Source organism: Pristiophorus japonicus, chromosome 7, assembly GCF_044704955.1.
Source record: "Pristiophorus japonicus isolate sPriJap1 chromosome 7, sPriJap1.hap1, whole genome shotgun sequence".
Taxonomy (NCBI): domain Eukaryota; kingdom Metazoa; phylum Chordata; class Chondrichthyes; family Pristiophoridae; genus Pristiophorus; species Pristiophorus japonicus.
The window spans coordinates 32,639,390-32,654,483 of NC_091983.1; the positions used below are offsets into that span (position 1 = coordinate 32,639,390).

Here is a 15,094-nt window from a genome sequence, read left to right on the forward strand (position 1 = left end):
ACAAACAGTTAGGAGGATCGCCCTTTGTTTGGCAGTGTTCTCGTCCCCTTCCGGCTCGTTGGCCACAAAGTATTGGTCGAGTCTCTCCACGAAGGCCTCCCAATCGCCCCCCCTTTGAGAACTTCTCCAGGATACCAACTGTTCTTTGCATTTTCACGCGGTTGTTCGTTACCTTGTCGCCAATTGCTACACTCACAATAAAGGATGAAACTGAGTACTGTGAACAATGAGCAAGTGTGACCTTAGCTTCTTTAATAAGACTCCAGAGTGCAGGTACCTCGTGGGTGGCCTGCTTATATACCGTGCTCCCAAGGGATGCTGGGATCCCTTGGGACTCTGAACAGGTAGGCCCTCTGGTGGTAGTGTACTACAGGTTACAAGGGGTTAAATACATAACAGTTGGGATCCCACTAGGCTCACTTTTCCCCAGTTATCTGTGCCGTTTTTTTGGGGCACGCCGCTTTTTTTGACATAAATTAAAATATCCAAGTTTCCCCAAAGTTTCTGCACCAGCGCAACTCAGTTACGATTTTTTTAGGTTAGTGTTTTTTTTGCATCATAGGAGTCGTAACCTGATGTTTGCGCCAGTTTTTCAGATTTAAGCAAGTTTGGCCAACTTACATTTTTCCTAGGACGGCGTATGCGACTACTGTGCACTTAAGATAAACCAGCGCACATTAAAAAAACCGGCGAAGAAAAAACGCCATTGTTTTTATGCAAAGTTTTGGAGGGAGTCAAGAAGACAAAGAATATGCATCATAGAAATGTAGAAAGATAGAAATTTACAGCGCAGAAGGAGACCATTTCGGCCCATCGTGTCTGCGCCGGACGACAAAGAGCCGCACGACCCTTCGTCACCTAGCTTAGTCATGAAGCTTAATTTTTTCAAACTCAAAAGGGAGAAAATGGAAGTCCATTGCAATTCTTTCATTTTAGATTTTTTTCAAAGTGCCATGCCACCACCGAACGTCTCCTCACCGGGCTCGAGGGTCGAAGCGTCGGCCGGCAAAATTGCTCCCTCGCCCAGGGGCTCGGAGCTCGGCTTCAAAAGAATCCCGGGGTAGGTGGAAGCCGAACTGAAGCGATGGGAACCCTTACACTATACAGCAGCTTCAAAAGAAGCCCCGGGGGTAGACACCGAGCCCCTCTGTCCGGGCGTGGGAGCGATTCTGCCGGCTGACCCTTGAGCTCGGTGAGGAGATGTTCGGTCAGTGGTGGGGTGGCACTTTGGAAAAAAAAATCAAAAATTAAAGAATTGCATTCGACCTTGTTGCCCCAAATATCCTCATTGTATGCCTAGCTTCCCATTCTAAGCAAGCCTATTGCGCATGTGCAGACCAAGGTGTGGTCCATACTAGGGCGTCGACCTTGGGGAGTGAGAGAGGAGAGAAGCTTTATCTTGGAAAACTACAATTTAATTATGCGGCAATATTGACAATGCCATACCTCGTGCAAGCCTGCATGATGGTGCTGCAGAGGAGATGATTGATTCGATGTCATTGCATGAGGAACCTCAGAGCACATAGGATGGTGGGCAGGAGGCCTTACCCACATCGGATATATCAAGACAGGCATTCATACCTGCACCTGAGTGATACAGACTGTGTGAGAAGGCTGCGTTTCTGCAAAGAAGTTGTAACTGAGATCTGTGAATTAGTAAAAGCAGACCTGCAACCTAGAAGCGTCAGGAGGACTACCTTGTCAGCTGAAGTGAAGGTTACAGCTGCACTTTCATTCTATGCATTTGGATCATTCCAGGCCACAACTGGGGATGTCTGCACCATTTTCCAACATGCAACACATATCTGCATTTGGCAGGAGACTGCTGCCCAGAGGAATGACTACATAAAGTTCCGCATGACCACCCAGGCAATGCGTGACAGGGCTGTGTGCTTTTCCAGGATTGCTGGCTTCCCAAAGGTACAGGGCTGCATTGATTGTACCCACATTGCCTTGCGAGCACCTTTGTAGGATTCCGAGATGTACAGGAACAGAAAAGGCTTCCACTCTGTGAATGTGCAGCTCGTCTGTGATGACATGCATTGCATCATGTCAGTTGATGCAAGGTACCCTGTGAGCACCCATGATGCGTTCATCCTACATGAGCGCTCTATCTGCCATGTTTCAGCAACAGCCAGACAGGCAGAGCTGACTGCTGGGAGACAAAGGGTATGGCCTCGCCACCTGGCTCATGACACCCCTACGCGTAACCCGGACAGAAGCTGACCGGGAATACAACATGTCGCACATTGTGACGCGCAGCATAATAGAGAGGACCATTGGCATCTTGAAACAGCGTTTCCGATGCCTGGACCATTCTGGAGGCTACTTGCAATACTCCCCTGAGATTGTCGGTCAGTTCACTGTTGTGTGCTGCATGCTGCATAACTTAGCCATCATGAAGCATCAGCAGCTGATAGGAGAAGACCCACCTGAGGCGAGAGTGGCTGATAATGAGGAGAAAGATGCAGATGACGAGGAGGAGGATGACGAGGAAGCCATGCAACTACCTGAACCCGGAGCACGATGGCGGAGAAGGGAGGGCCATTATGCCCCTTTAACGATTGCTCGAGCCTTGCGCCAGCAGCTCATCCGTGAACGCTTTGCTGCCTGAAGGCTCAGCGGCAACTATTCCACATGGACCATGTTTACTGTTTGGATTTGTTCCGTGATGTTGTTTTGTGTTAATGGAACAAATAATGGAAATGATTCTTCTTTAGTTCAAAAAGTTGTGTTAATAATGGAACACATAATGGAAATGATTCAGTTATAATTTAAAATATATTTTATTCAAAAGTTTAACACTTGTTTGTACTTAACTTTAATAAAAATATTCTTGTATCAAACTTTAAACTTTTCAGTTCAGCTCACTTACAAACTTTAAGATCACTGACAAACTTTTAAACTTGTAAATTTACATAACTTACAAAAAATTTTTAATTTGAGAACAGTTACAACAATAACAACAATAATAACAATAACAACAACAACAGCAGCAAAGAAAGGCTGCATCCATCTCTCCTCCACCTTATTCTAAGACCGCCTGCTGCACTTGATCTTGGTGACTCCACCCCTGCCCGCAGGCGGTGGCACAGTGTTTCTCGGGTTGGTACTAAGCTTATTCTTTTGAGTATCTCGAGTAATGCACACTTTTTGATGGGGGGGGGGGTATGGGCAGGCGGTAATGTGGAAAGCCCGGCTTGGGCCTCTTCAGAGGCTGGTCTGGGGATTGGAATGGGAGTGGCAGTTGATTACGTCAATGGCCGCGAGGTCTGGGCATGTTCCCTTATTGCAGCAGCTGACTCCAAAATTCCCTCCCTCATGTGCCCTGACAGTGTCCCAATTACTTGCGACATTTCCTCCCTCATGTGCCCAGATTGTGTTCCCATTTCTCATCAGAGTGTTGTTACTTCTCTCCGACAGTCCCGATACCTCATCACCCACCCCACTGATGGTGTCCAGGAGTGATCGTGTAAGGTCAATGCTCTCCGCACTCATTGCCATCATCTGAACCACATCTGTTAGATCCTGCACCTCAGGAGAGCGCTGTCGAGCTCGTCACCCTGGGTGTGCCTCGCTGCACTCCACGGGAATCCCCAGCCTCGGTCTGTGAGGAACCATGGAATGTCCCAACACTCGTACCAATCCTGAAAGGGCGAGGCATCTCAGTGGGCGGCACCTGCACCTCCTCCAGAGTGAGTACAACAGTGGGGGCTTCATCCATTCCCTCCCCCTGCCCCTCCCCCACCCCTCACCCCCATGCTCTTGGTGTGGAAGGTGGGATTGGAAGATGTTCTCCTCTTCAGGCTCATCCGCATCTGAATATTCTGCATCGTCTTCAGCCCTGTCAGGGTTGGCCTCAAGTTCTGAAAATTATAACAGAACAGACAAATGATAAGCAGCAGAGGAGGGGGCAGAGTGGGTGGCATGAGTAGGCTCACACAGCGCAGGCAGCAGGCTGATTTGAAGGACCACGATGAATGATAACACATTGCATCAACCGAATTGTAGCTGACTGAGACTGAAGCATGGCTAGCCCGCGCAGGACTTAACATTTAGCAAAGCCAGACTGTGGACTTTGCAGGACTTACCTCGAGTGTGGGCCCACTTGTGCAGTGGCGGTTGCTTTTCTCCAGGCAGGCCCCTTTAAAGCAGCGACCCTCTCTTCCAAGTGTGTCAGTGGGTGCAGATTTGCCGGGCCTCCTCCTGTTCAACTTCTTTCTCATTTTCTTCTGTGCCATTTTCTTCTGCAAAGATGAAAATATAACTTTTTCGAGAGGACATCTTTCTGCTGGCTGGGACATACAGATGGTTACATTTACAATTGCAATTCCATGAATTAATGAAAATATTACTTTCACTAACGACTTGACCAAGGTCCTGCCATTTCTTTTTGCACTGGCCTCCAGACCTCGGGGTGGTCACCATTGCACAGTAATCTTCTGCAAGTTGGTTCCAGCGTTTCTTCATTTCTTTTGGTGAAACTTTTATGTGACCTCTGCTGGTGTCCAGCTCATGGGTCTAGTGAGAAGGAGGAACTGAAGGATATCCTTATTAGGCGGAAAATTGTGTTAGGGAAATTGATGGGATTGAAGGCCGATAAATCCCCGGGGCCTGGTAGTCTGCATCCCAGAGTCCTTAAGGAAGTGGCCCTAGAAATAGTGGATGCATTGGTGATCATTTTCCAGCAGTCTATCGACTCGGGATCAGTTCCTATGGACTGGAGGGGAGCTAATGTAACACCTCTTTTTAAAAAAGGAGGGAGAGAGAAAACGGGTAATTGTAGACCAGTTAGCCTGACATCAGTCGCGGGCAAAATGTTGGAATCAATCATTAAGGATGAAATAGCAGCGCATTTGGAAAGCAGTGACAGGATCGGTCCAAGTCAGCATAGATTTATGAAAGGGAAATCATGCTTGACGAGTCTTCTGGAATTTTTTAAGGATGTAACGAGCAGAGTAGACAAGGGAGAACCAGTGGATGTGGTGTATTTGGACTTTCAAAAGGCTTTTGACAAGGTCCAGCACAAGAGATTGGTGTGCAAAATCAAAGCACATGGTATTGGGGGTAATGTACTGACATGGATAGAGAACTGGTTGGCAGACAGGAAGCAGAGAGTCGGGATAAACGGGTCCTTTTCAGAATGGCAGGCAGTGACTAGTGGAGTGCCGCAGGGCTCAGTGCTGGGACCCCAGCTATTTACAATATACATTAACGATTTAGATGAAGGAATTGAGTGTAATATCTCCAAGTTTGCAGATGACACTAAACTGGGTGGCAGTGTGAGCAGTGAGGAGGACGCTAAGAGGCTGCAGGGTGACTTGGACAGGTTAGGTGAGTGGGCAAATGCATGGCAGATGCAGCATAATGTGGATAACTGTGAGGTTATCCATTTTGGGGGCAAAAACACGAAGTCAGAATATTATCTGAATGGCGGCAGATTAGGAAAAGGGGAGGTGCAACGAGACCTGGGTGTCATGGTTCATCAGTCATTGAAAGTTGGCATGCAGGTATAGCAGGCGGTAAAGAAGGCAAATGGTATGTTGGCCTTCATAACAATGGGATTTGAGTATAGGAGCAGGGAAGTCTTACTGCAATTGTACAGGGCCTTGGTTCAGTTTTCATCTAATCTGAGGAAGGACATTCTTGCTATTGAGGGAATGCAGCGAAGGTTCACCAGACTGATTCCCGGGATGGCTGGATGGTCATATGAGGAAAGACTGGATCAACTGGGCCTTTATTCACTGGAGTTTAGAAGGATGAGGGGGGATCTCATAGAAACGTATAAGATTCTGACGGGACTGGACAGGTTAGATGCGGGAAGAATGTTCCTGATGTTGGTGAAGTCCAGAACCAGGGGACATAGCCTTAGGATAAGAGGTAGGCCATTTAGGACTGAGATGAGGAGAAACTTCTTCACTCAGAGAGTTGTTAACCTGTGGTATTCCCTGCCACAAAGAGTTGTTGATGCCAGTGCATTGGATATATTCAAGAGGGAGTTAGATATGGCCCTTACAGCTAAGGGGATAGAAACATAGAAACATAGAAAATAGGTGCAGGAGTAGGCCATTCGGCCCTTCTAGCCTGCACCGCCATTCAATGAGTTCATGGCTGAACATTCAACTTCAGTACCCCATTCCTGCTTTCTCACCATATCCCTTGATCCCCCTAGCAGTAAGGACTTCATCTAACTCCTTTTTGAATATATTTAGTGAATTGGCCTCAACAACTTTCTGTGGTAGAGAATTCCACAGGTTCACCACTCTCTGGGTGAAGAAGTTCCTCCGCATCTCGGTCCTAAATGGCTTACCCCTTATCCTTAGACTGTGACCCCTGGTTCTGGACTTCCCCAACATTGGGAACATTCTTCCTGCATCTAACCTGTCTAACCCCGTCAGAATTTTATATGTTTCTATGAGGTCCCCTCTCATTCTTCTGAACTCCAGTGAATACAAGCCCAGTTGATCCAGTCTTTCTTGATAGGTCAGTCCCGCCATCCCGGGAATCAGTCTGGTGAACCTTCGCTGCACTCCCTCAATAGCAAGAATGTCCTTCCTCAGGTTAGGAGACCAAAACTGTACACAATACTCCAGGTGTGGCCTCACCAATGCCCTGTACAACTGTAGCAACACCTCCCTGCCCCTGTACTCAAATCCCCTTGCTATGAAGGCCAACATGCCATTTGCTTTAATAACCGCCTGCTGCACCTGCATGCCAACCTTCAATGACTGATGTACCATGACACCCAGGTCTCTTTGCACCTCCCCTTTTCCTAATCTGTCACCATTCAGAATAAGTCTGTCTCTCTGTTTTTACCACCAAAGTGGATAACCTCACATTTATCCACATTATACTTCATCAAGGGGTATGGAGAGAAAGCAGGAAAGGGGTACTGAAGGAATGATCAGCCATAATCTTATTGAATGGCAGTGCAGGCTCGAAGGGCCGAATGGCCTACTCCTGCACCTATTTTCTATATTTCTTTGTGCCATCTGGCCTCAATCACAGTAACCAGTGCCTCCACTTAATCCTGTGAGAAATTCTTGGTCCTTGAGCCGTGTTGCATCTTGTATTGCAGCTCTGATTTTCCCAATGAGAATTAAAGTTCTCAGAGACAACTGGCTCTTTAAAAATGGCCGAATGCAGACCAGGAGCTGTACTGGGCATGTGCGCCCATAGCAGTCACATTAAAAAACGTTTTTCCCCCGCGCATGTGCAAAAGGGAGGGCATTGTTTTTTCGGCACAGACATTAGGCTCCACCCCCCCGAAGCTAAAGGACAGGCTGCGCGGCGCCAATTTTAAAAATTAGAACGGGGAAACTTGCAAGTTATTTTTCTGGAGTAGTTGTGTCCAAAAAAAACCAGGCGTAACTCTTGCAATACGCCAAAAAGCGGCATTGAGGAAAATTGAGCCCAGTATCTTAACGCCTTTCTTTGTGCTTCACGACTTACTGCTCTAGTTGTACCTTGCTGGTATCGGACTTAATTAGCTTTCTCTTGTGCTGTATCCTTATTGAATCTCTCAACACAGAAGCTGTTGTCTTGCTTTAAACTGTTGATTAGCTTAATCTTGTCTCAGGTGCGTGTCTGTTATGATCTTACACTTAAATTTGTTATTGTTGCAATATTGCTTTCCAGCTGTATGTGGTGTGATGATGACCTCTTTATTTATCTTTTTTTGCTGAGTTTTTGCCCGTGAATGTTGCAGCTATTGCTGGGTGTGACACAATTCCAAAAGCAACATTTTTTTTAATTAGAAAATTAGAAATAAGGAGGGAAGACACATGGAACGTTCTAATCCAAAGGACGATAGAGTTGTGAAATAAATTACCAGAGAAGGTCACTAAACCAGATAGTATGAAAGGATTCACTAAATACTTGTATAGAACCATGGTTATACCTGTACCACCGCAACTGTGCAGTTCAGATCTCCATATTATAAAAAGGATGTAGAGGCACTGGAGAAGGTGCATTTTTTTTTAACAAGGATACCAGAATTGGGAGAATCTACCTATCAGGAACATGCTGGGTGTCTTCTCTAGAAAAGTGAAGGCTGAAAGGTGACCTAATAGAAGACTTTAAAATTATGAAGAGGTTTGATAGGGTAGGTGTAGATAAAATGTTTTCAGTTGTTGGGGAGTCAAAAACTAGAGGCCATAAATATGAGATAGTCTCCAATAAATGCAGTCAGGAATTCTGGAGAGGCCTTTTTACTCAGAGTGGTTAGAATGTGGAACTCGCTACCACAAGGAGAAGTTGGGGCAAGTAGCATAGATGTATTTAAGGGGAAGCTAGATAAGCAAGTGTTTGGACCCACCACCATTCCTGGCCTGGAACTCCCACCCACTCATTGCGCCATCGGCAATTAGAACCAAATTCAAGCGCTCCCAAATCTACCCCTTCGATCCCTCTCCTCTCCACTCCCTTTGATCCCCTCTCCACCCCATCGATCCCCTCTCCTCTCCCGTCCCCTCTCTTCGATCCCCTCTCCCCCCTCGATCCCCTCTCCTCTCCCCTCATCGATCCTCTTTCCTCCCCCTCCCATTGATCCCCTCTCCTCCCCTCCTCCCTTCGATCCCCCCTCCCCCATCGATCCCCTCTCCTCTCCCGTCCCCTCCCTTCGATTCCCTCTCCCCCCTCGATCCCTTCTCCTCTCCCCTCATCGATCCTCTTTCCTCCCCCCTCCCATTGATCCCCTCTCCTCCCCCCCTTCCTTCAATCCCCTCTCCCCCCATCGATCCCCTCTCCTTTCCCCTCCCCCCCCCGCCATCGATCCCCTCTCCTCTCCCCTCCCCTCCCTTCGATCTTTTATTGCTGGTCTCCAGAGTGCCTCTCCAACCTGTGAAGCCTTCTTAAATACCTGTGCTCCCAAGGGATTATGGGATCCCTTGGGACTCCAGGGGATGAACCATCTGGTGGCTGTACATAGTAAATACAAGTCCACATATATAACAACATTCCCCCCCCCCCAAAGTCAATAGGGTAACTATTTACAAGTGAGTTGATCTGGGGCCCTTCTTGCCCTGGTTGATCGTCTCGTTGTGAAAGCTGGTGTTGTTGAATCATTTGTTGGGTCCTCGCTGGGCTGCTGTGTAGCTGGCCTTGCTGGACTGCCTGGTGTGTTGGGTCCTGCAGGGCTGCTGTGGATGTTGGGTTCTGCTTCGTGGTCAACCGTGGTGTCGGTTGCCACTGGTGTATGTATTAGGGGATCAAAAATGGTAGGGTCCAAGGTGGGTTGCTCAGGATAGTCCGTGAATCTGAGTTTGATTTGGTCCAAGTGTTTCCGGTGAATGAGTCCGTTTGAAAGTGTGACCCGAAACACCCTGCTCTCCTCTTTGGCCACGACAGTGCCGGGAAGCCACTTGGACCTTGTCCATAATTTAATACAAATACAAGATCATTGACTTCAATCTCGCGTGACACATTTCTGCTATCATGGTATGCACTTTGTTGAAGCCGCCTGCTCTCTATCTGTTCATGTAGATCAGGTTGAACTAACGAGGGCCTTGTCTTAAGTGCTCTTTTCATGAGCAGTTCAGCAGGTGGGATCCCAGTGAGTGAGTGTGGTCTCGTGCGGTAGCTAAGCAGGACTCTGGATAGGCGAGTCTGCAGTGAGCCTTCAGTTACCCTATTCAAGCCTTGCTTGATGGTTTGCACTGCTCTCTGCTTGACCATTGGACGCTGGTTTAAACGGGGCAGATGTGACATGTTTGGTCCTGTTCCGGTCATGAATTCTTTGAACTCAGCACTGGTAAAACATGGCCCGTTGTCGCTCACCAGGACATCAGGTAAGCTGTGTGTGGCAAACATGGCCCGCAGGCTTTCAGTGGTGGCAGCGGACATGCTAGCCGACATTATCTCACATTCAATCCACTTGAAGTATGCGTCTACAACCACAAGGAACATTTTACCCAAGAACGGGCCTCCATAGTCGACGTGTACCCTAGACCACGGTTTGGAGGGCCAAGACCATAATCTTAATGGCGCCTCCCTGGGTACATTGCTTAACTACGAGCATGTATTACATCTGTGATTACTCTAAGTCCGCATCGATGCCAGGCCACCACACGTGGGATCTGGCTATCGCTTTCATCATTACGATGCCTGGGTGGATACTGTGGAGATCATTGATGAAGGCGTCTCTGCCCTTCTTGGGGACCACTACTCGATTACCCCACAGAAGACAGTCTGCCTCTATAGACATTTCATCTTTGCGCGCTGGAACGGTTTTTCTCTTTTCCTGCATTTCCACTGGGACACTGGACCAGCTCCCTTGAAGCACACAGCTTTTGACTAGAGATAATAAGGGGCCCTGGCTTGTCCAGGTTTTGATCTGCCGGGCAGTGACGGGTAATTGCTCACTCTCAAATGCTTCCATAACCATGGCTAGATCTGCGGGCTGCGCCATTTCCACACCCCGTGGTGGGCAATGGCAGCCTGCTGAGAACATCAGCGCAGTTTTCTGTGCCTGGCCTGTGGTGGATGGCGTAGTTGTGTGCGGACAACGTGAGCGTCCATCTCTGGATGCGGGCCGATGCGTTGGTATTTATCCCTTTACTCTCGGAAAACAGGGATATAAGTGGCTTATGCTCAGTTTCCAATTCGAATTTTAACCCAAACAGGTATTGATGCATTTTCTTTACTCCATAGACACATGCTAACGCTTCTTTCTCAATCATGCTGAAGGCTCTCTTGGCCTTAGACAGACTCCTGGATGCATAAGCAACCCGGTTGCAGTTTCCTGAAATCATTAGCTTGTTGTAATACACACCCGATGCCATATGACGACGCATCACATGCTAGTACCAAACGCTTACATACAATCATACAACACAAGCAATTTGTTTGAGCATAACAATTTTCTCACTTTTACAAAGGCATTTTCTTGGCTTTTGCCCCATACCCATTCGCCCCCTTTTCGTACTAAGACATGTAGTGGTTCTAGCAGTGTGCTGAGACCCGGTAAGAAGTTACCAATGTAGTTTAAGCATCCTAGAAGAAACCGCATCTCCGTCACGTTCTGTGGCCTCGGTGCCTTCTCGATTGCCTCCGTCTTCGCGTTGGTGGGCCTGATGCCGTCCGCCGCAATCCTCCTTCCCAGGAACTCCACTTCAGGCGCCAGGAAAACGCATTTCGGGCGTTTTAACCTGAGCCCCACGTGGTTGAGTCGACTAAAAACCTCCTCCAGGTTCTGCAGATGCTCGACTATGTTCCGACCTGTGACCAAGATGTCATTCTGGAAGACCGTGGTGTGCGGGACCGACTTCAGTAAGCTTTCCATGTTTCTCTGGAATATCGCTGCCGCTGATTGGATTCCAAACGGGCATCTGTTGTAAACAAAAAGACCTTTGTGCATGTTGATGCAGGTGAGGCCCTTCGATGATTCCTCCAGTTCCTGCGTCATGTAGGCTGAAGTCAGATCCAGCTTCATGAACGTCTTTTCTCCCGCCAGCGTTGCAAAGAGGTCGTCGGCTTTTGGTAGTGGGTATTGGTCCTGCAGGGAGAAACGATTGATAGTTACTTTGTAATCGCCACAGATTCTGATGATGCTGTCTCCCTTGAGGCCTGGGACAATAGGACTGGCCCACTTGTTGAACTCGATCGGTGAAATGATGCCCTCTCGTTGCAGCCGATCTAGCTCGATCTCTACCCTTTCTCTCATCATGTACGGTACTGCTCTCACCTTGTGATGGATAGGTCGCACCACCGGAATTAGGTGGATCTGCACTTTTGCTCCTTGGAATTTCCCGATGCCTGATTCGAACAGCGAAGGAAATTTGTTTACACCCTGGGCACACGTCGTCCCAGTTCTAGCGTATCTTTCCCAGCCAGCTCCTGCCGAGCAGCGTGGGACCATTGCTCGGTACCACCCAGAGTGGTAGCTTGTGCACCGCTCCATCGTAGGAGACCTTTATGGTAGCACTGCCGATTACAGGAATCAGTTCTTTAGTGTAAGTTCTTAGTCTCGTGAGAACTGGAGTTAAGCCTGGTCTTGAGGCCTTGTTGCACCACAACCTTTCGAAAGTCTTTTTGCCCATGATGGTCTGGCTCGCGCCTGTGTCCAGCTCCATTGACACCAGGAGTTCATTTAGTTCAGCATTCAGCATTATCAGGGGATAATTCGTGGTGAATGTGTGCACCCCATGTACCTCTGCCTCCTCTATCTGAGGCTCTGGTTCATAGTGATCCTCCGTGGATCTGTCCTCCTCTGCAACATGGTGGTTTGCAGGTTTAACAGGCTTAGCAGCTCACCTGCACACTCGTTGGAGGGGTCCCATTGTTCCACAGCCCTTGCAAACATATGCTTTGAATCGGCATGAATGGAAACGATGATCACCTCCGCAGCGCCAACAAGGTGTTAATGGCCTTGCATTCATCATCCTTGATGGTAGACTCTGAGACATCTGCGGACGTGTAGCTGCAGGTATGTGTGACCTGCCCTGTATGTTACGATTCGAAAACAACATCACTTTGTTGACAGTACTTGTAGCAGCACTTTTGAGCTGAGAGATTTGCTTTGTATTGTCACTGGTAGCAATGAACGCCTTGGCCTTACTCAAGGTTGGCGTCTCTACATTCAAAAGCTTGCGAAGTATGGTTTTGTGGCCAATGCCAAGTACGAAATAGTCTCTGAGCATGTGCTCCAAATTTCCTTCAAATTTGCAATGTCCTGCAAGGCATCTCAGCTCGGCAACATAACTTGCCACTTCCTGGCCTTCAGACCTTTCGTACGTGTAGAACCGGTATCTCGCCATCAGAATGCTTTCCGTGGGGTTCAAATGCTCCCGGACCAGTGTGCAAAAATCGTCGTACGATTTCTCCGTGGGTTTTGCTGGAGGGAGCAGATTCTTCATGAGGCCTTACATTGGTGCCCCACAGATGGTGAGGAGGGATCGTTATATGTTTGGCAGCGCTCACTTCCCCATCTAGCTCATTGGCCATGAAGTATTGGTCGAGTCGCTCCACAAAAGTTTCCCAATTATCTCTCTCCGAAAATTTCTCCAGGATGCCCACTGTTCTCTGCATCTTTGGGTTCGCTATCTGTATCTCGTCGCCAGTTGTTGTGAATGGAGAAAGAGTCAGACTGAACACTGTGAGCTCAAAGTAAAGTGTGAGCTTAGTCTTTTATTGCAGGTCTCCAGAGTGCCTCTCAAACCTGTGAAGCCTTATTAAATACCTGTGCTCCCAAGGGATTATGGGATCCCTTGGGACTCCGGGGAATGAGCCCTCTGATGGCTGTACAGAGTAAATACAAGTCCACATATATAACAGCAGTAACCCGACTTTAGGTTGCTGGTTTGAACTTGCGTGCCTGGCGCAGGAAATCCCACCTTGCGGCTGTTACTGCCCCCAACTGGGGAGAAACGCAATTCCCCCCCAATCCCCCCCCCCCCCCCAGCCCCTGTCTCCGGTGGAGCATATTTCGGGAAAATTGCATTTGTGCAGCCCATAACTTTCTGTCATTAACTTTAATAGCTGGAAAATCATGGGCTCCATACTCGCAATTTCCTGATATGTGCTGCTCTTGATGGGCAAGGCTCTGTTAGGAGCATGCAATCCAGAAACTCACTTTAGAGATTTTTTTTAACAATTACGTTATACAAAATGTCAATGCTTTTTTTGGGTGTTGATACACTAGTGAACATGGTATTCCGTCCAGTGTGGAGGGATGGATATATTGCAGTACATGCGTGGTATTGCTCACTGACAAGGTTGAAGCTGTTCCCTCGTAAGTTGAGCAAGTTGCACAGGGACTCGGCTTGGATGACACATGGTCCCTGCGGGAGTTTAGAAGGATATTAAGAACTTTCCATTACTTCGTTGTTCACAGGCTTCCTTTTAGTGGGGCCCAGAAGTTGAGTAGAATACACTTACATCCTGAGAATCTTTAACACGTCGTTCTATCATTCAGCAGATTGGCACTTTCCATTCCCTGAAGCCTAAGCAGGATATTTGGAAATCAATAAAAGGAGCCTCTATTTGTCTGAAATGCTCATCTGATTGTTTTAACAATCAATACTTACAGCAGTAATGCAGTGGTATTTAAACCTGGGCATTAAAAGGACCAAAATAGAATTGAAAATGACAGCAACAACTTGTGTGTATATGTATAGCACGTTTACTGTAGTGAAACGTTCCAAGCCGCTTCATAGGAGTATTATGCAATAATAATTTGACACCGAGCCGCATAAGTAGAAATTAGGGCAGGTGACCAAAAACTTGGTCAAAGTATGTTTTAAGGAGCACCATGAAGGAGGCAAGAGAAGTAGAGAGGTGGCGAGGTTTAGGCAGGGAGTTCCAGAGCTTGGGTCCTAGGCAACAGAAGGCACAACCACCAATGGTTGAGTGATTATAATCAGGGATGCTCAGGAGAGATAATGCTTAGATTAATTTCTTTTCCTGCTCATTGAAGTGATTTTTTTCCCTCTCATTTGCAAAGTGGTCAATGGCAGTGACCTAGAAATTACTGCAGCTGAGCAGCATTGCTCAGTCCCCTGTTTTAATGGAGGCATTAACCCTTTTTAAAATAAATGGGCTGATGCCCAACATCGACATGGGAGATGGAGCAATATTACACGGACTTTCCGCAGAGGAGGACTAAGGGTTTAGAATTCAGCAGAGGAGGGTTTAATTAGGAGGGGGAAAATAAGAATATGAGAGTAAGCTTGCAGAGAACATAAAAACTGACTGCAAAAGCTTCTATTGCTATGTGAAGAGAGAAAGATTAGTGAAGACTAATGTAAGTCCCTTGCAGTCAGAATCAGGTGAATTTATAATGGGGAACAAAGAAATGGCAGACCAATTGAACAAATACTTGGGTTCTGTCTTCACTAAGGAAGACACAAATAACCTCCCGAAAATACTAGGGGACCGAGGGTCTAGCGAGAAGGAGGAACTGAGGGAAATCCTTATTAGTCAGGAAATTGTGTTCGGGAAATTAATGGGATTGAAGGCCGATAAATCCCCAGGGCCTGATAGTTTGCATCCCAGAGTACTTAAGGAAGTGGCCCTAGAAATAGTAGATGCATTGGTGGTCATTTTTCAACATTCCATGGACTCTGGAAGAAGGGAGAGAGAAAACAGGGAATTATAG

The 15,094-nt window shown here is 47.5% G+C and overlaps 1 protein-coding gene across 2 annotated transcripts in view; it reads left to right on the forward strand.

The window, feature by feature from the left end:
* The window catches only part of elovl5 (ELOVL fatty acid elongase 5), a 148,375-nt gene that overhangs the window by 60,308 nt on the left and 72,973 nt on the right, over positions 1-15,094 (forward strand). The window contains exon 1 of one of the 2 annotated variants that reach the window (XM_070884897.1): positions 3,675-3,695. The exons of the other annotated variant lie outside the window; for it this stretch is intronic. The gene's annotated coding sequence lies outside the window, so the exon portion shown is untranslated. Of the gene's footprint in view, positions 1-3,674; positions 3,696-15,094 lie in introns of those variants that run through there. 2 annotated transcript variants of the gene reach the window in all.